This window comes from Pan paniscus, chromosome X (assembly GCF_029289425.2).
Source record: "Pan paniscus chromosome X, NHGRI_mPanPan1-v2.0_pri, whole genome shotgun sequence".
Lineage (NCBI taxonomy): Eukaryota > Metazoa > Chordata > Mammalia > Primates > Hominidae > Pan > Pan paniscus.
In genome coordinates, this window is record NC_073272.2 from 67,372,445 (window position 1) to 67,395,251 (window position 22,807).

Genomic DNA, 22,807 nt, shown 5'->3' on the forward strand with positions numbered 1-22,807 from the left:
ATACCTAACACGAAACCTGGCACAAAGTAGGTGCTCAGTAATGAGTATCTCATTGAAAGAATTCTCTAACTTTAAGTCCTTGGTGCTAGATCTGTAAGGTATTATATTAGGAGTAGTTATATCCCCAATATTATCCCCCCTCCCCTAACTTCATATTTCCAACTATAATCATCCATCAATGAGATTTCATTGGAGGCAGTTAGCTCTCCTTTTGAAAGCGATATGACACCAGAGAGGGAAAATGGCATCATTAGTGTTTAACCTAGGCCTTCCTTCCCGTATATCTACCTGAGATAAGGTAATAAACATTTTGTTTTTGATGGGGTGGAGCAGGAATGCTGTATAGAGTTATACAGGATGCACACTGCAACTCTAAGAGGTGCCACTCAGCTAGGTATAGACACAACCTACAAAACTAAGATGGGGCCTAGGAGTAGTGATTCTGAAACAAAGAACCCAAGGGAGAGAGAGAAATCAGAGACAGAAACCGAGGAGGCCAAGCAAGGATAGGATAAATGGAGAGAGATGAGAAGAGAGAAATGATGGAAACCAAGAACTGGAGGCTATAGCAATTTTTACATGTGCCTCTAGTGTATGAGCCTTCCTTCTGCAGCAATCTTTGGAAATGAAGACCACTATCCAGGGCAGGATTGCCTTAGAAAGAGTAAACATACTCTTTGTGTGTGGTCTGCCTGCTAATTCCCTGGTGTCAAATCTCGGCAGCCTTTTCTTGCATCTCCCACTTCATTCTTTAAGGGGTTTCCAAATACCTCTTTCTCTGTGTCTCCATTCCCTAGCTTACCGCTGACTCTCTGTGTGACCTTGGGTTGATCCTTTCTCTTCTCTGGACCTCTAGTTCCCCATTGATAGCATAAGGCCGGTGGGGGGGAGGGGCGGGGGTGTTGGATAAGCTGTGTTACAGTGGCTCAGTTCCAGGACACTGTGTATCTATGATTCCATAACTTTAAGGTGTGTTTGTGAGTGTGTTTATGCATGTGTATGAACTCGGACATGTCTCTGCCCCTTGGGCTTCAGCTTCCTAACTTACAAAATGGTGATATTTGACCCAGGCAATCCTTTAAGGCCCTTCCAGTCTTTAAATATCACAATCCCATCATTCTGTACTTTAGATGACCCCAAGCCTTCTCCTTAAGTCAGATCCTAGGGCTTCTCCTTGTATCATTTCTGTGCCTTTGTTATCCTTTTACCCATTTTCTCTGTAGTTCAAGGATGTTTCCCTTCTTGCAACTCCCAGAAAGCAACATGCAGATTCCCAGGCCCTGCCCCAGAGCTAAGGAGCCATGTTTCCTTCTGGCCATACCACTGTCAGCTTCAAAGGGCTATAAAAATGCCAGCAAATTACCTCCTCCCCACCCTGCCCCCACAAACTCAGGAGAAAAAAAAAAAGCCATCTGCTTGGAGCAGTCTCCCACTGCTAATAGTTTTTTTTCCAGTTGTCTTGAGAAACTAAATTATTCTCTAAATAAGCCCCACTTAAGTTTATAATAGATGTGATTTAAATGAGAAAATTATCACCTTCTCAGCCTGGAAAAAGCACTTCAATTCCTCTAGGGAAGAAATGCCTTCATTAGCCAGGGCCTCTCTCAGACCTTTCAAGGCCAGGGCCCCATGCTAGGGGTGGCACTCAAAAAAAAATATTAAGAATACAAAGGCTAGGAGACTGGAGTGAGCTCGAATTAGCCCCAGACTACTTGGGGGACAGAGACATTCAGGGATCATTGGGCTTTCAAGGGGATCATCCTACACAACCCCCTGCCCTCATGCTGGGCAGCCTCCTTTTCAAGCCAGACAGATGAATCTCTCCTGGTTGTAAGGGTCTTTGGATATCTCATTTCACAATTTATGCCAAAATTACAGAGCTGTAAGTTTCTTAGAGATCATCAGGTCTAGCCGCCTTATTGCAGAGATGGGGATACTGAGGCCTAGAAAAAAGAGAACTTACCCAAGGTCACATAGTGAGTCAGTGGCAAAGCCATAGGAAAAGAAGCAACCACATTACAGTTTGATTTTGCCAATTTTCCACACCTCATCCCTCACCCTTTATGGCCTAACACTCTAGTGGAAGTCATCCCTGTCAGAGTTTTTGGTTCATGTGAATTCCCAAGTTTTGGACACAAGGGGAACTATCAAAGAGAGGGCCCTACTCCTTCCATCAGTTTGGTTCAAATAACTTGCCAACCACACCTGATTCTGCTTGGGACCTTGGTTATCTGACAACATAAGCCTATGATCAGCCTCTGTATCATTTTATGACTGCTCTGGCTCAGTTCCTAGCCTCTTTCTCTATAATCAGGCACAGCTGCCCCATCCTTTTCACAGACAGGAACTGCTGTAGGTCATGAAAGTTTCACGTCCCCTCAAGAAACATCTTTAAGAGCATGCCCTATGGGAAAGGAATGGAATGGGATGTATCATCCCTGGAGATCTTGATGACTTAGGCTTCTTCCACCCCAACTCGTGTCCTCCCAAACACCGTCCCTCCCTATCAGCTCCCTCTGCTGATAGCTAGTCCAGTGAGTTCTAACACCTATAGGTTATCATGAATAAAACGGGGGGTGTGGAGACACATTTTAGGACATCATGAAAGAGGGTATTATATTAAATTCTGCAAAAGTGATGTGTATGTGGCAGAACTTATAAAATCTGTCATTGGGGAGTCTTGGGAAGGGAGAATATGATGATCCCACTTGCTGCATTTTGTTTTGCATTCATCATCAATTCATTCATTCATTCCCAAACAGCCACCAAAAGTCTACTGTAGGTCAGGCCCTGTGCAAGATGCTAAGGATAAAGAAATAAGGCATAGAACCTTGTCCTCAAGGAGGTTCCAGATTAGTGAGGGCCATGTGCAAAGTGTTGAATAAACCTAAGTGAATCCCTAATTTTGCTTAGCTCTTCATAAAGGAGATAAATTTGGAGTGATTTTGGAAGGACAAAAGAGAGTTTTCCAACAGGAGAGGTGGAAAAGGGTGCTCCAAGCAGAGGAACTAACACGTCAAAAGCCCATAGCTGTATTGTAGTAGCTAACATTTATTGATAACTAGCTATGTGACAAGTACCTTATGAACTAACTCACTCAATCCTGACAACAACCCTATAAGGTAGGTAATGTTATTATCCCATTTACAGATGGCTAACTGAGACACAGTGAGGTTATATGACTTACCTAAGGCTATCTTAAGTAGACAAGAGGGAAGGCAGTATTGCACCCTTCAGAGCTGAAGCTCTTAATCACATTATATTTATATATCATGTAAATAATATCTAATCTCTTTGAGATGCCAGTGGGAAACATCTTGGCTAGCATGTGGAGTTGAAGGGGGTAGGGACACAGAGGGCAAGCACAACAAGAAGCAGGTAGGTGAAGTCAGCATCAAAGGGCCATGTGGAGGAACAGTGAGGAGCCATTGGAATGAGAGAGACATTTGCATTAGGTATGACTCTCAGGTACAAATGCAGGTGTACATGGCATATTCCATTTGCTTACCCCCATGTAAGCCATTAATGTCACCTCCCACGTTGGTGATCCTGATCCAGCAGGCTTATGCAGCATCCAGAGAAATGGGAGAAGGGCCTCTAATCTTCAGTTTTTCATTGCCACTGCTGACATCCCTGTTACCCAAGCCCAGTCAATGGACTATGAATGAGGCAGGCTGAAAACTGTACCTGAGGAAATTCGGCCCTAGGCAACCCCTGTCTTTGGCCTTAGGTTAGAAAGAGCTTGTGAGACCCAAGAGAGTGCTCCAAAGGTACCTTTGTTATCCTTCTAATATTTTCATTACTATATTTATAACTATACAATGCTGGTTCTGTACCAATACAGCCTTGTAAAGCAAGCATAATGCCATCTGATCCTTACAAAAGATACTCATTTTAAAAAGACAGTAAAATAAACAAGAAAGGTGGCACTTGTGATTTAGAAGGAAGCCGGGAGGGCAGAAATGTAGTTTCCTGGGAGGTGGTGCTAGTAAGGCCCCACTGAAGTGGTAGAGGCGCCTGGATACTTGTCTTCTGGCCACAAAGAACTGCTTTGTAAAATTGACCTTGTTAATAAGATTTAATTTTCTTGTCATTCTTTCCTTCTTTGATCTGTTTTTAGTATTTAATACAATTATTTGTGAAATGACAGCCACTTTCACCTGTACCGCAAAGAAGCAGAAAATATGTGTGGCAGACTGCTTGTCCTTATCCCATACCTACTCTCTTATTCCTAACAGAACATTAATTTTGTTTGAGGCAGAAGTGTGCCCAGCTGAACAAACTACACTTCTCAGCCTCCCTTGCCTTGTAGAAGTGTAGCCAGATGACAGGTAGCCAATGAGATATAAGCAGAACTCACTGTGTTGGGATTCTAGAAGTTTATTTTTTTAAAGACACTTATATGGGCACATAAGTTTTGCCTTTTTCCTGTCCTCTTCTTTCTTCCTGCAATGCAGCCATGATGCCTGGAGCTTCAGGAGCTATCTATCCTGTAGATAGATACCTATATCACTAGGATGATGCTACAGGCAAGAATGGTAGAGCATAAAGACACGAGGGCCTGAATATCCAGTGGTTCCTGGACTTGCTAGCTTTTGATTTCTTGTTATATGAGAAAAGCAAACCCTTTGCTTGTTTAAACTTCCGGGTTTCTTTGTTTGCTTATTTGCTTTTATTATTTGTGGCCAAATGCAATCACAAATTTATGTAGTTTGCATACCTTCTTGAGCTAGAGTTGAAAGAGTAGTGGGGCAGTCGTGTCTGCTGAGAAAGAGATCATCCTGAGAGGTGAGCTGTGGGCAGCCAATCCTTCCCCTCCTGCAGGCCTTCCTTTCCAAGCTCTTCTTTGTCCAAACCTGGGAATTTCTCCGTGCTCATTAAATTGAGAACTCTGTTCCCTTACAAGGGGTGACAGTGAGAACCAGTGCCTTCAAGGGAAAGTAAAACCCAGTAGATAAAATATGGGCATCTGATACAAACTGTACCTTCCCTCCTACACCCTTGTCTTTTGGAACTCTTCTTTGGCAAAACCTAGGATGTTCCCAGTTCTGATTTTTAAAAATACGCAAATGTAGTGATTTAATAGTGATAAGCAAGACAAAATGATAGAATTGTGCTTTTTTTACATAGAGGGGACAATGAAATGTTTAGCCAAAAATTTTCCATATAAACCTGAAGCAATATTCATATAGAATAAACAGCCTCACATGTAACTGATAGATGATAAATATACACAGTTTGACCAAAGCAAAATATATATGGAAAATTGTTGGAGTTATTCATATTTTATGTTCAACATGCTCACTCTATTTTAAAATTAATACATGTAGAAGATCATAATAAATTATTTATATTATCAGACATTACAGAGAAGGTATATTCCATTGTTTGTAACTGTTAAAGTAACTATTAAATTAGAAAATGCTACCATGCCCCATACTAAAAAAAAATTCTGATTCATTTAAAAATTAAAACGTTTCATTTTAAAAATTGCTATAGAATTATAGTTACTGACAGGCATTTTAAAAACACACTAATTCCACCATAGCCAACAGGCAAAATTTAGAACGATATACACAATTTTTATATTCCTTGGTTAAGAGATTTTCTTTATTATAGTAATAAAATTTTAAAGTAAAAAAATGTATTATTGGAAATATTTCAACATTGTAATGATTTGTCAATTTCTTCCAATGGAAAATAATTTAGATTTGTGTATCCACATTTAAAATGTTACATGATGATAAGCAAGGTTCAAATACAGAGTATCTGCCAAGTCTGAACTAGTTTGGATAACTTGAAAACCATTTCTAAGTACATGAAACACAATATTTTCATTATTATATTTATAAATATACAATACTGTTTCTGTACGAATACAGCATTGTAAAGCAAGCATAATGCCATCTGATTCTTACAAAATATATTCATTTAAACAAGTCAGTAAAAATAAACAATAGTACCCACTTTTAAAGCACACAAATTGTAAAACTGCTGTTTACTTTCTTAAGATTGTTCTGTGCAATAACAGAGAAGTAAAGTGAAATGAAGAACTCAAAATGGTTAAATATGCAAGAAATGGCTACTCACAGTTACATCGCAGCATTTGATGTATAGTCTATGCACCATTCTATGCATATTCTTTAAATTTCAAAATAAAAAGCATGTGTTGTCTACAGGTTCATAAAACAACATAATAGCAAGAACAATCCAAGAGCATGTAACACAGATGTTAATGGAGATTGACGAACTATGGACCAAGGTTTATGTCTATTTTAGAGGGTTTTCACATTCAAACAGTGTTTACAGAAAACACTTCACACAGAAGAAAACATTGCCTGCCCACACAAAAACCAGTTCTTTTTAAGACAATCTTTCTTTCCAAGTAATGTATATATGAATGTCACACTTGGTCCATCTTTTATAGTCAAATTCAATGTAACTACAAAAGAAAGCAAATTTGACCACAGTCACGTGTATTAGTGTTTGTAAAGCTGTAATGGCATAGACATACCTATATAAATTAGGAGCTTGGCTGAGCACTATGGCTCGCGTCTGTAATCTCAACACTTTGGGAGGACAAGGAGGGAGGATTGCTTGAGCCCAGGAGTTTGAGACCAGCATGGGCAACATAGGGAGACCCCCATCTCTACATTTAAAAAAAAAACTTAAATTTGTTGGGCATGGTGGCACTCACCTGTGGTCCCAGCTACTTGGGAGGCTGAGGTGGGAGGATAGCTTGAGCCCAGGAGGTCTAGGCTGCAGTGAGTTGTGATCACACCACTGTGATCCAGCCTGGGCAATAGAGCAAGACCCTGTCTCAAAAAAAAAAAAAAAATTAGGAGCTGGATTTTTTTTTCCTTAACAGTCTCAGTTATCAACCTAAGAATGAAGTTTCTAATAACCCATTTGCTGATGATTTTTTAGGTCTGTTGGCAGAGAAAGGTTCATAGTTACCAGTGGGACTGTTCCTGGTGGCATTCATAATACTGGGCATGTGAGGAAACTGAAGATGAGGAGACTGGATTGGAGTAGTGCAGCTAGGCAAACAAGAAGAGCTAGAGGAAATAACTCCTACTGGGCCATTGGCCTTGTTACTTCCAAAGTCACATTCCAGTTCTCCAGCATTTTTGTCAGTTCATCTCTCCGGCAACTAAGTTTCATTCTTTTACTAATAGGTCAAACACCGTACTTTAAAGGAAGAAGTCCATTTCTTATCCACATATAAATGTAAGTAATATCTATTAATGTATATTTATCCTTTAAAGATTCCTCTTCATACATGACATCAATTGGGAAGTATAAGATATGTTCCTTAGGTTCATCACAGTCATTCTGGCTGAGCATTGTAAATAACTTTTATCATTCACCTCCTCCTTAAACTTCTCTTTGTCTTTGTTTACTTTCTGTTCTGGTCAAAAAAAAAATCCAATGGATAAGCTTATTGTTTCACCATCAGTTATAATTCTCTTATCTTCATCTGCAACTTCTCTATTTTCATTAGAGCCATTGGCAGCAACAGCTGAATAAAGAGATGCATAAAGATCCCTTCTCATTTTATTTTTGAAAAGGCCTGGAAGTAATTGTATACAATAGATTGAGGATTTTTATCTGATGTTATATTCAGAGCATAATGGTTTTGTGAACTTGGACATTAAAGGACAATATTTGCTGATCTATAGGTAACACGAAATACAGGTTTCACAGAAGGAATGCAGATATTCTATTATGGTTCTGGCATCAATTAAGTATCCTCCACAAAGCACACACATTAAGTGGGGATTTAGCTCAGTGATTTTGACTTTGATTGCTCAATGCATTTTTGCGTTATGAAAGATCTCAGAAAAGCAGCCACTGAGAGGCTATCAAAGCGAGTGGAAAAGACAATGAAAGTTAAAAGTCATTGAGCAGAAAATGAATGTGGGCTAACTGGCCATCTTAAAGTGAGCTGCAGATACCACTGTCAACAGCCAAAGAGGAGCCTCTGCTTTGTAGGTGTTCAGCTGGGCTACCTCCCAAGCCTGGCCCCTCTTTTGTGCCCTGGGGAGGGAGCATGAGGAAGGAGTGCGATCAGTCATCAATACTGTTCTGCTGGGCTAGAAGGTATTTCTAATTCGAATCAGGGCTTCCTTGACAACATCCCCTCCCCTCCCACCCCCACCCTCACCCTTGCCAGTTCTCTTTCAGCAAGGGCAGCTGTTTTCCTTGTGTGATGGCAGGAAAAGAAGAAAGGGGGCCTACTAACCTGGCTAGAAAATAGAGAGAGTGTCTAGAAGGCAGAAAATTAATAACAGTAATAATCATGGTTGCCATGGATTAATCATTTTCTTTTTCCCAGGCAATGTGCTATGGACTTTTTATGTTTATTTCTCATTAACCCTAGTACGAATGCTATGCCATAGGTGCAATTGTTGTTCCCGTTCTATAGAAACTCACACAGAAAGGTTAAGAAACTTGCCCAAGATCACACAACCAGCAAACTGAAAGCTGCAATTTTAACTTAGAAGCACTACCCAAGTATAACCTGAAAAACTTCCATAGTTTCTTATAGTCTCTGGGGAAGTCCCAGACATTTCAAAAGGTATTAAAGATCTAGTATGATCTGGCCCTAAAATACCTTTTTGGCCAAACCTGAATCAATTCAAAGGAACCAAGTCTGTTTGGGCTAGAAGTTTTTTTAGAGATCATCTAGTCTAATGTCCTTCTTATATAGATGGAGAGACTGAGGCGTAGAACTCATTCCTAGTGGTAGTACTAGAACTAGGACTCAGGTCTTCAGGATCAGTCCAGTATTTCTTTTCTGGTGTGCCTGGTCAGGAAAATGTAATTAATAAATGTTCATTAAACTCATAGATAAATGGATTAAAGCTACACCTAAATGACAACAAGTGGTTCCAACAATGCTGTGGGAATGCATAGAAGGGATAGAGTAGGACTATTGATCTTAGACCAGAAGCTCCTGGGAGGTAAGAACAAAGTTTCCTGGTCCCTTCCTATATACATACATATCTTATTTGTATATGACCCAGTTAGTACCATCAGGAACCTAGAAAATGCCTCATGAGGGCAGTGATTGATTCTTCTCTCAAAAGGTTGCATCTCTCTCTCTTTCTCTCTCTCTCTCTCTCTCTGTCTCTCCCTGTCTAATACACACACACACACACACACACACACACACACACACACACACACACAATCTCTCTCTGGCAGAGTATCCTGTAAGAAAGCTGTCATGCAATAGTATAGAAGAAAAAGCATAGGAAAAGATAGATCTAGATTTGGGTCCAGACTGCTACTTAAAAGCTGTGTGGACTTAGACAAATCTCTTAGCTTCTGTTTCTTCATGTGTCCAATTGGAATAATAAAGCCTACCTCATGAAGTTATTGAGAAGATTAAATGAGATTATTTTATCAGCTAAGATTGTGCTGTCTTTGCGTAACAGAAATTCTTTCACCTAAAGTGGCTTAGATAATAAGGGCTTTATTTGTGTCACTAAAAAAAAAGCATGGACGTAAACCACAGAGGATTGGAACAGTGGTTCTAAAGTCTTTAAATATTAGGTTCTTAGGATTCTTGGCCCCCCAAATCCTTAGCATGTATATTTCTTCCTTGTGCTCTCAAGTTGCATCACATTCTAGGCATGAAAGGAAGAAGGGCAAAAGGCACAGGATGAGTGCCAGCTCAATCTATCATTGGCCACAGTGGGTCACATTATCACACCTAGTTGCAGGGAGTTTGTGGAGAGGAGCATTTTAAGTGGGTGCATTATTTACCCAAACAAAATCATGGTTCTGTTTAGAAGGAGGAAAGAATGGATAGAGAGTAGGTAACTTGCCGAGTCTATCACAATGGTATAGGTCAAAGTTTTTAGACACAGAGCCAGTTTGCTATAAAAGAGATGTTTAGTAAATGTGAGTGATTGACCTATAAACCTGAAAAAAAGTTCAAGTGATAGATGAAGTCAAGGACATTCTGGCCCATTAGTGGGGCACTCAAGACCCAGGGTCCCAGCTTGGAGGTCTCCACCAAAGTGTCTACTGGGAAATCTGTAAATATAAAAAAAAAAAACAAAAAAAAAATAACAAAATCTCTCATATTAAGTTCTTGTCCACTGGCTTTAAACCATTCCTGAAATTTTACTATTCAGCTTACTCTTTTGAGCTGAGGTATTGTCTCTAGGTTAAAACACAAACATGGAAGTCCTAGCCATAGCAATCAGGCAAGAAAAAGAAATAAAAGGCATCCAAATCAGAAAAAAATTCAAACTATCTTTCCCTGACAATGATATAATCTTTGGAGAACTCTAAAGATTCCTCCAAAAGACTATATTTAATAACTGAATTCAGCAAAGTCTCAAGTACCAAAATCAATGCACACAAATCAATAACACTGCTGTATACCACCAAACAAGCTGATAATCAAATCAAGAACTCAATCCCTTTTACAATAGTTGCAACTTAACAAAAAGCATGAAAGTTATCCACAAGGAGAACTACAAGACACTGCTGAAAGAAATCATAGATGACAAAAACAAATGGAAATACACCCCATGCTCATGGATTGGAAGAATCAATATCATGAAAATGGCCATACTGCTCAAAGCGATCTACAGATTCAAAGTAATTTTTATCAAACCACAAACATCATTATTCACAGAATTAGAAAAAAAAATCCTACATTTCATATGGTGCCAAAAATAGAGCCCAAATGGCAATCCTAAGCAAAAGAACAAATCTGGAGGCATCACATTACCAAACTTCAAATTATACTATGAGGCTATAGTACCCAAAACAGCGTGGTACTGATATAAAAGTATATATATAGACCAATAGAACAGGATAGAGAACCCTGAAGTAAAGCCAAATACTTACAACCAACTGATCTTTGACAAAGCATACGAAAACATAATGTGGGGAAAGGACACCCTCTTTAATAAATGGTGTTGGGAAAACTGGATAGCCACATGTAGAAGAATGAAAGTGGAGCCCTGTCTCTCACCATATACAAAAATTAACTCTAGATGGATTAAAGGCTTTATTCTAAATACTGAAACTATAAAAATTCTACAAGAAAATCCAGGCAAACTCTTCTGGACATTGGCCTAGGCAAAGAATTTATGACTAAGACCGCAAAAGCAAATTCGACAAAAACAAAAATAAATAAATGGGACCTAATGAAACTAAAAAACATCTTTACAGCAAAAGAAATAATCATCAGAGTAAATAGATAACCTAGAGAATGGGAGAAAATATTTGCAAACTATGTATCCAACAGAAGACTAACATCTAGAATCTACAAGGAATACAAACAAATCAGCAAGAAAAAAAATCCTTTAAAAAATGGGTAGATGTCATGAATAAACATTTCTCAAAATAATATATACAAATGGCCAAGAAACATAAAAAAATGCTCACTACATCAAACATTACTACATTTTCTTCAGGTAAATGCAAATTAAAATCACAATGAGATACCACCTTACCTTGCCAGAACGCTAGGTAAAAAGTCAAAAAACAGGATTGTTGTGATTACTCACACCTGCAATCCCAGTATTTTGGGAGGCTAAGGTGAAAGTACTGCTTGAGCCTAGGAGTTTGAGACCAGCCTGGGCAACATAGTGGGACCCCATCTCTTCAAAAACTAATAATTAAACAAAAATTAGTCAGGCCTGGTGGTACACATCTGTAGTCCCAGCTACTCGGGAAGCTAAGGTGGTTGACTCACTTGAGCCCTGGAGTTTTAGGCTGCAGTGAGCCATGATTGTGCCACCACAATCCAGTCTGGGTGACAGAGTGAGTGAGACCCTGTCACAAATATATATATATATATATATATATATATATGTGTGTGTGTGTGTGTGTGTGTGTGTGTGTATATATATGTATATATGTATGTGTATATATATGTATATATGTATGTGTATATATATATACATATATACATATATATATATATATTTTTAAAGATGTTGGCATGGATGTGGTGAAAAGGGAACACTTATATATTGCCGGTGGGAATGTAAATTAGTACAACCTCTGTGGAAAACAGTATGGAGATTTATCAAAGAAGTAAAATTAGATCTACCATTCAATCCAGGAATCCCACTACTGATATCTACTCAGACGAAAAGAAAATATTATGCAAAACAGACACCTGCATGTGTGTGTTTATTGCAGCATTACTCACAGGTGCAAAGATATGGAATCAACCTAAATGCCCATCAACTGCTAAGTGGATAAAGAAAATATGGCATATACATATACCATGAGATATTACTCAGCTATTAAAACAAACAAACAACAAAAAAAAACAAAGTAATGCCTTCTGCAGCAACATGGCTAGAACTGGAGGCCATTGTTCTATGAGAGGTAATTCAGGAATGGAAAACCAAATACCACATAGTCTCACATACAAGTGAGAGCGTTCAAGCTATGGGTAAGCAAAAGCAATCAGAGTGGTATAATGCACATTGGAGACTAAGAAGGGGGAGGGTGCAAGGGAGTGACGGATGAAAACCTACCTATTGGGTACAATGTACACTACTCAAGTGATGGGTACACTAAAATTCCAGACTTTACCAATATACAATTCACCCATGTACTGAAAAATATTATACCCACAAAGTGATTGCAATAAAAAAATAAAAATATATAAATAAACCAAATAAAATACCAACATGTTATAACTTTAGGTTGGGTAACATATTGGTCTCTTAAGCCCTTTGCATATCAGCACAACTAAAAATGTGAGCATAAGATGTGCCCTGAAAGAATAAGGGGCACTTATGAAAAGGTGGAAGTGGGGTTTGAGAAAGTCCAAACAATGGGGGAAGCTCTGTGGAGACAGGCAACCAGGTTTAGAGTTAAATGTTGGGCACAGAGAACCCAAAGGGAAGACATAAACCCTGCCCACTTTACTATTTTTCTTCGAGATGGACCTGCTGAGTTGCTTTTAAGTCAACTGTGGAACACAGACACACCAACAAGTTTATCAGACTCTTGTGCCCAACTCTGCTTTCCAAGCCACTAACAAAAGTTGGCCTTATTCTTCTTCCCATTACCATGGTTGGGATTTTTTTTTTTTTACTTAGAGAATAGGAGTCAGGAGGTCTGTGTTCAGTTTCTAACTCTAGCATCCACTTGTTGATAGCATAGGGAAATTGTTTAGCATATACATTCCAAAGTTTTACTTCCCCACATATCATGTGAGGATAAAAATCTCCACCTAGCTCATAATTCATAATTGAAGGAAAGTACTTTAAAAATAATAAAGTCTAATGTGTTATACAAAAGTAAGAAATTACTTTCTGGGTTTATCTATTCCATAATTCAACAGCATTTATTGAGAGCTTACTATGCTTTGGAGTCTGTTTTAGCATAGGGGATACTACTGTAGAAAATAAATTTTATTTTTACAAAATTTTAATCCTGTTAAAAGATCTAGAAAATAAACAAGAAAATATCACCTAGTAGTACATAAGTGCTATAATGGAATTAAAAAGGGTAATGTTGTTAGGAGTAACTTGTGAAGTAAAGAAAACTATTTTAAAATTCATATGGAACCAAAAAAGAGCCCAAATATCCAAGGCAATCCCTAGGCAAAAAGAACAAAGCTGGAGGCATTACACTACCTGACTTCAACCTATACTACAAAGTTACAGTAACTAAAACAGCACTGTACTGGTATAAGGACAGACACATAGACTGGTGGAACAGCAGAGAACCCGGAAATAAGACCTCACTCCTACAGCTATCTGATCATCAACAAACCTGGCAAAAACAAGCAATGGGAAAAAGATTCCCTATTTTATAAATGGTGCTTGGATAACTGGCTAGCCACGTGCAGAAAATTGAAACTGGACCCTGTCCTTACACCTTACACAAAAATTAACTCAAGATAGAGTAAGGACTTAAATATAAAACCCAAAACTATAAAAACCCTAGAAGAAAACCTGGGCAATACCATTCAGGACATAGGCATGGGCAAAGATTTCATGATGAAGATGCCAAAGGCAATTGCAACTACAGCAAAAATTGACAGATGGGATCTATTAAACGAAAAAGCTTCTGCACAGCAAAAGAAACTATTAACAGAGTAAACAGACAACCTACAGAATGGGAGAAAAGTTTTGCCAACTGACAGAAGTCTAATATCCAGCATCTATAAGAAACTTAAACAAATTAACAAGAAAAAAACAACCCCATAAAAAAGTGGACAAAGACATGAACAGACACTTCTCAAAAGAAGACATACATGTGAGCCAGGCAAGGTGGCTCAAGTCTATAATCCCAGCTCTCTGGGAGGCTGAGGTGGGTGGATCATGCGGTCAAGAGATCGAGACCATCCTGGCCAACATGGTGAAACCCTGTCTCTACTAAAAATAAAAAAAAAAAATAGCTGGATGTGGTGGTGCACACCTGTATCCCAGCTACACAGGAGGCTGACGCAGGAGAATCACTTGAACCAGGAGGCAGAGGTTGCAGTGAGCTGAGATCATGCCACTGCACTCCAGCCTGGCGACAGAGCAAGACTCCATCTCAAAAAAAAAAATTTTTTTTTTTTTTGCACATTGATTTTGTATCCTGAGACTTTGCTGAAGTTGCTTATCAGCTTAAGGAGATTTTGGGCTGAGACGATGGGGTTTTCTAGATATACAATCATGTCATCTGCAAACAGGGACAATTTGACTTCCTCTTTTCCTAACTGAATACCCTTTATTTCTTTCTCCTGCCTGATTGCCCTGGCCAGAACTTCCAACACTATGTTGAATAGGAGTGAACAGGCAACCTACAGAATGGGAGAAAAATTTTGCAATCTATTCATCTGACAAAGGGCTAATATCCAGAATCTACAAAGAACTCAAACAAATTTACAAGAAAAAAACAAGCAACCCCATCAACAAGTGGGTGAAGGATATGAACAGACACTTCTCAAAAGAAGACAATTATGCAGCCAAAAGACACATGAAAATGAAAAAATGCTCATCATCACTGGCCATCAGAGAAATGCAAATCAAAAACACAATGAGATATCATCTCACACCAGTTAGAATAGCGATCATTAAAAAGTCAGGAAACGACAGGTGCTAGAGAGGATGTAGAGAAACAGGAACACTTTTACACTGTTGGTGGGACTGTAAACTCGTTCAACCATTGTGGAAGACAGTGTGGCGATTCCTCAGGGATCTAGAGCGAGCAATTCCATTTGACCCAGCCATCCCATTACTGGGTATATACCCAAAGGATTATAAATCATGCTGCTATAAAGACACATGCACACGTATGTTTATGGTGCCACTATTCACAATAGCAAAGACTTGGAACCAACCCAAATGTCCAACAATGATAGACTGGATTAAGAAAATGTGGCACATACACAACATGGAATACTATGCAGCCATAAAAAAGGATGAGTTCATGTCCTTTGTAGGGACATGGATGAGGCTGGAAACCATCATTCTCAGCAAACTATCACAAGGACAAAAAACCAAACGCTGCATGTTCTCACTCATAGGTGGGAATGGAACAACGAGAACACTTGGACACAGGAAAGGGAACATCACACACCGGGGCCTGTTGTGGGGTTGGGGGAGGGGGGAGGGATAGCATTAGAGATATACCTAATGTAAATGACGAGTTACTGGGTGCAGCACACCAATATGGCACATGTATACATATGTAACAAATCTGCATGTTGTGCACAAGTACCCTAGAACTTAAAGTATAATAATAATTTTATATATATATATGACTTACATGCGGCCAACAATCATATGAAAAAAAGCTCAACCTCACTGATAATTAGAGAAATGTAAATCAAAACCACAACAAGATACTATCTCACACCAGCCCAGAATGGCTATTATTTAAAAAGTCAAAAAAACAACAGATGCTGGCGAGGTTGTGGAGAAAAAGGAACACTTTACACTGTTGATGGAAGTGTAAATTAGTTCAACCATTTTGGAAGACAGTGTGGCAATTCCTCAAAGACCTGAAGGCAGAAATACCATTCGACCCAGCAATCTCATTACTGGGCACATACCCAAAGGAATATAAATCATTCTATTGTAAAGACACATACACATGTATGTTCATTGCATCACTATTCACAATAGCAAAGACATGGAATCAATCTAAATACCCATCAATGATAGACTGGATAAAGAAAATGTGTTACATGTACACCATGGGATACTATGCAGCCATAAAAAAGAATGAGATTATGTTTTTGCAGGGACATGGGTGGTGTTGGAGGCCATTATCCTTAGCAAACTAATGCAGGAACAGAAAAGCAAACACTGCTTATTCTCATTTATAAGTGGGAGCTAAGTGATGAGAACACATGGACACATAGAGGGGAACAACTCACAGTGGGACCTGCTGGAGGGCGGAGGGTGGAAGGAAGGAGAGGATCAAGAAAAATATCTAATGAATACTAGGCTTAATACCTGGGTGATGAAATAATCTGTACAACAAACCCCTTACCTATGTAACAAACCTGCACATCCTGTATATGTACCCCTGAATTTAAAAGTTAAGGAAAAAAGGAGTGATTGTGGCTATCAAATAGTTTGGTCAGGAAAAGAGAAGCTACTCTATGGATTCCAGCTGTGAAGAGTCTTAGTGTAGGAATTAGGAGATGATACAACTGTTGTATGAACTGGGGTAGCAAAGGTGAGGTATGCTGCTAATAATGATTGTATTCTGAAGCACAGAAGTGAGTGGTTTCTAAGAGCTCATGAGAAAATTGCTAAAATTCTCCAGAATCCTTCAGGGATATTCCCATCTACAATTTTAGTCTTAGTGAAGCAGGTAGATAGACCTTAAGAGCTCACTGGAAAAATGCTGTAAGTCTCACATTTGCCTACATGTCTTGCTGCAACTGCCTCCACAGAATAACATCTTCTAATTCCAAATCTGATGCAAGTGCCCTTTGTTGGAAAACTATAACCTAAAACCACATAAAGAAGAGGATTCTGAGAAATATGGCTCTGAAATTGATGATACCAAGTCGACAGAGACAATCCAGCATATTGGGAACTACTTTAGGCTGCGTCGTGAAAAGTCTTTCTCACAGGACCTTCACGAATGATTATATAATGTATATTGCACAAAGGCTCTCAACTGAGAACAGAGGGGCTGAAATTCAGCCCATTATCTGCTAGCCAAGACTTGAGCCCTGGCTTGGGGTTGTGTCAGAATAAAAAGAGTGCCTCTTCCTAATCAATCCCTGAAGTTGCCTTTTGTACAGTTTATCTTGGGTGGGGAGGTTCCTTTTAATAATTTACACAAAGGTACTATACGTCTTGGCAATCCTCTCCTGTCTTAGAAGATGACAATCAAGATGTGAGATGTGACCTGAGCCATGATGGGACATGTCTATCTCACCCTATCTGTTGTTACCACCTTAAGGTCACAAAAGGGCCCATATATTAGCCTTCCTCTGTGCTGGTTGGTGGTCTGGCTGATTAAAATAAAGTTTGGCTGGCTCTCTGACTGACAGAATTACTGACTGGCTAACCAGCTGCTGTACTAACTAAATTTCTGATTGGCTGACTTATATAGAGTGAGTGGCAAATTTATTTAGTTGATAGGATAACTTTCTGATTCTCTGACTAATTGAATGATTGGCTCACTGACTTATTTGTGCTCTAGTGAACAAGCTTTCTGTGTGTCTGATTAGTGGTCTGGCAGGCTGATTCCTTAGTTACTTTTTCTATCATATAGGTGATTGATAGATTATCTGATGGACTGTCTGATAGACTGATTCATTGACATACTGATTCTCTGACTGTCGGACACTTTGACTGACTGGCCTACTGGCTGGTTTCATACTGGATAACAGATTACCTAGCATTCTTTCCAACAGACAAGTCTTCAGGCCTACAGGCTGACTGACAGGCTAGTCAATTGTGAGTGGAAATGGCCGACTGGATAGCTCTTATTTTGTCTGAAAGACTTTCCAATTGTGTATTCATGTAAAGAGACAAGGGTGAAGAAAGAAGACTGATAATACAATTCAAGACACTACCCTATGCAGATGAAAAAGGAAGGCAAATTGGTGACAAGCAGAAGAAAAGGGAATTTGATAAAGGGGTTAACAGCTTTTTTCTGATAGTTCAAAGGGGAAAATGGCTCTACATAAAATCAACCCATTAATAATGAGGCATGGAATTAATGTTAGCTCTAAACTGCCTGAGATACAAAGCTCATTACTCAACTTGATCGTTAACAAGGAAAACAACAGATGACACTTGAATAATAAAGAAACAGTAAAATATCGGGAATGGTCATAAAGGAGTCACTTATTGAGCCAGCAAGATGAAGACTGAGAGGGCACAAATCCCAGAGCCTGCTGATAAAGCCCCAAGCACTTAGTCATAAAGAAGCAAGCCCAGGAAGAAGAGAAACTCAAAAGCCATACATGTTTTCTAGTAGAAAAAAGGTGAAAGTATTATTCTCTCTTTATTCTCTGATTAAACTGAACAGCTGAATCTTTGAAATCCCCTTTTGCCCAATTCCCTTTGACTTTATACTAAGAAATACCAACTGGTAATTTACATACTGTGCTCTATACATTATTTATTTTGTGTCAGATATAAATTGTGATGCCTGCTCACTCATGGTTTCTTTTTTATATATATTCTTTAAGTTTTAGGGTGCATGTGCACAACGTGCAGGTTTGTTACATATGTATACATGTGCCATGTTGGTGTGCTGCACCCATTAACTCATCATTTAGCATTAGGTATATCTCCTAATGCTATCCCTCCCCCCTCCCCGCTCCCCCCACCCCACCACAGTCCTCGGTGTGTGATGTTCCCCTTCCTGTGTCCAAGTGTTCTCATTGTTCAATTCCCACGCATGAGTGACAACATGCGGTGTTTGGTTTTTTGTCCTTGCCATAGTTTGCTGAGAATGATGGTTTCCAATTTCATCCATGTCCCTACAAAGGACATGAACTCATCATTTTTTATGGCTGCATAATATCCCATGGTGTATATGTGCCACATTTTCTTAATCCAGTCTACCGTTGTTGGACATTTGGGTTGGTTCCAAGTCTTTGCTATTGTGAATAGTGGCACCATAAACATATGTGTGCATGTGTCTTTATAGCAGCATGATTTATAATCCTTTGGGTATATACCCAGTAATGGGATGGCTGGGTCAAATGGAATTTCTAGTTCTAGATCCCTGAGGAATCGCCACACTGTCTTCCACAATGGTTGAACTAGTTTACAGTCCCACCAACAGTGTAAAAGTGTTCGTATTTCCCCACATCCTCTTCTTATAGACTGCTGGCCATGACTTCAGACCCTACTAAAAGAACATGTGACTTTACTCTCATGCATGGCCATAGCTATTAGACTATGGTGCAAACTTAATAAACTTTTAGCCTAATCATAGATTTGCCAGTGAGCTATTACACTTTCTACTACAAAAAGATGTGCTGGGGCAACTCTCTAACTTTTGAGAAGTTGAACTAAGAAATACAGAGAGAAAGGGGCAATTAGCAGTATCAGTACAGTAGGCCAGAATATGAAAGGTTATCAGGTAAAGAGAGACAAGAGCAACAATGATGAATCTATTTTAAGCCTAAATTTTGTGGAATCAGAACCACAAGTAAGCAGAAGCCAGGAGGTAGAGAAAAGGGTATAAAATTGGCCACAATTGAAAAGTGAATAGAGAAATTATTGAGGAGCTGAGTTCCATTCATGGAAGACTACTAGCATGAGAAACCATAACCTCCAGTTGCTGAAGACCCTGGAACTTCTTTGACCTATTCTGTAGTTCTCCATACTACTGAATACCAGATGATTTGCTTTTCTTGGTCTCCTGGGTACAAGTCCTTAAAATGGATCCTCTATACTTAAAAAAAGAAGTGGACTTCTTATAAGCAAAAGTACCATATAAAGTCTGTACATAGAAACTCCTAACATCTTCCTCCTTTCCCCATCTAGATTTCCTTAGAATTTAATCCTTTTACCAAAATGTTCCCTCTTCTCCATCCCTTCCATATCCCCAAGAGTGTTAAAGTAAAATATCAGATATAACCCTACTTGCTTAGATATGTAATGCTATTTCCCAAGCCCACAATACACAATACTTCTGTATTGGATTTCTAGTGATTATTAATATTTTTACAGAATTTTCACATTCCTTTAAAATTTTATATTACATAACTCTTAGAAGTGGGCAAGGTAACTGTTTTTATGCTCATCTTCGAGATGAAGTAACAGAGACTGAGGATAAAGAATGATGAGTCCAAAATCACACAGTAGTCAAGCCAGGACTAGAACCCACTTCCTCTTACTTCCAGTCCTCTACTTCCTCAAATGCTTAGAGTCATTCTTTAGGCCTGAGTTCTCAAAAGTGGGGTGTGCCTACATCAGGAAATGTATAAGATAATATGTTGTGCAAAATAAACAAAATATTTTATATAGACTTCTGCTTCTGAGAAGAAGGAGTAGATACTATTTTCCCTATTCCTCACATTAAATACAACTAGGAACCCTGAATGTGATATATACAACAAACATAAAAAGACTGAAATCTACAGAAGAGAAGGCAGACTGGCAAGGGACATTGAGACCTGAGGAACAACATGGTGATAGGTTCCTTTGAGTTTTCCTTTTGCTCATATATCTAAGACATGGAGCTGAAAAATCAGCAACCCAAAAATACCAATGGGCACAGACCAAAAACGGTGCAATAAAAGCCTGCTGTTTTTATCCAAAAGATCAAGGAAGGAACAATCTAGCCAGTCAGAAGATTTTAGACAATAACCACCCTACTTCAGCCAAACAATGCAGAAAAAAATGATAAAATCATATCAATCTTAGTACGGGTTTTCTAGAAAAACAAAACCAGTAGCAGGCTTCTATCCTCCAGAGGTGTGAAACAATAAATTTCTGTCATTTAAGACAACCAATACAGTCAGGTGCCGCAAGATGACATTTTAGCCAATGATGAACCATATATAACATGATGGTCACATAAGAGTATAACACCATATTTTTACGGTACTTCTTCTATGTTTAGTTATGTTTAGATACACAAATACTTACAATTGCCTACACTATTCAGTACAAAAACATGCTTTACATGTTTTTAGCCTAGAAGCAAAAGGTTATACCATGTAGCTTAGGAGGGTAGTAAGGTTATTCCATCCAGGTTTGTGTAAGTGCACGCTATGATGCTCACACGGTGAAGAAGTCGCCCTATGACACATTTCTCAGAACACATTCCCCATCTTCAAGTGACACACGACTACATATGGTATTGTGTTATGGCAGCCAGAGCTGGCAAATACAAATACTATGACAGCAAATAAGGCATTCCGTAAATCTGTGGATGATAGTTTTAGTAGAAACATGTGCTGGGAAGACAAATCCATATCCAGAATGTCTATTCAAATAATAACAAAATGGTGCCCCTTTTATGATGGAAAATGTTCAATGTAATCAACCTACCACCAGGCTGGTCACCCTAGAGAACGGTGCGGTACTGGGGACTCAGCGTTGGTCTCTGCTGTTGGAGGATTGGGTACTCAGCAGTGGCTGCAGCCATGTCAGCCTTGGTAAATGAAAAAACAAATTGTTAAGTCCATGCATGACGTCCATCTCTGCCTCCATGTCCAGTTTGTCCATGAACTCATTGGGCCATGACTAGAGTGACTGGGGAAAGAGGCTGACTGGTATCCACAGAATGGGCTATCCTATGCGTTTAATCATTAAAATTCTCCTCTGCTGAGGTTACCCTTTGGTGTGCATTCACAATATTCACATAGATATTCACACAAATATCTTCATGTTTTTCACCCATTCAGAGAGGTCTATCCATGCCTCTTCCCCAGACCTCCTTGTTATCAATTTTCCAATCATGTTCCTTCCAAGTCCCTGATTATCCATCCAAAACATTGGCCATGATGCATGAACCAGTATACAATCACATGTCTGGCCATTTCTCCTTTCAAGTAAAATAAATGAACAGGTATACTACTAGAAATTATTCCCACTAGGAGGATTTTTCTTCACCACTGTCCTTCAGGCATGTCCCAGAAAGAGGATGTAGTGCTAAAGATGTCCACTTTGGGATGGTGCCTCCATACTGCAGAGAAGCATCTGTAAATCAGTCCCTAGTTTTCACTTGCCATATCAGTTGGTTACAGGAAACTCCTCAAAAGGCTTAGGTTGAGGCTGGGAGAAAGAAGGTAAGATAGGAGGAATCAGGACCATGGACATTTGGGCTACTTCTTTATGTAATTTTGTTGTGCCTTCGGTCCTGTTTGAGGCTTCTGTGCACATCCTCATTTATGATTTTGTGGGTCAAACAACACCCAGTTTCTGATAGGCAGCTCAGATATGGTAACTTGGTGGCCAACGGTTAAGCAGTCAGTCCTTATTAAGGTCCAGTAGCACACCAAAGCCTCTTTCTCAAAAGGATTGTAGTTACCTACAGAGGATTACAAGGCTTTGCTCCAACATCCTGAGGATCTGAGCTGTGATTCACCTACAGGGGCCTGCCAAAATGTCCAAACAATATCACTATCCACCACTACCACTTCAATTACCATTGGATATGCTGGCTCATATGGCACAAGTGGCAGAGCAGCTTGCATGGCAGCCTGTACCTGTTGCAGAGCCTTCTCTTTTTCTCAGCCCCACTCAAAATTAGCAGATTTTTGGGCCTCTAACACCAAAATGAGGAATATGTTGTCTCCCAAATTCAAAGAATTCCACTAAGCACAGGACCACTTTTTTGGTTGTAGCAGGAGCGAGATGTAACAACTTATCCTTCACCATAG

The 22,807-nt window shown here is 39.2% G+C and overlaps 1 pseudogene; it reads right to left on the minus strand.

Annotated features, from left to right (window-relative positions):
* Positions 1-6,530: 6,530 nt before the first annotated feature.
* On the minus strand, positions 6,531-8,078 carry LOC100988806 (polycomb complex protein BMI-1-like; annotated as a pseudogene).
* Between the last annotated feature and the right edge of the window lie 14,729 nt (positions 8,079-22,807).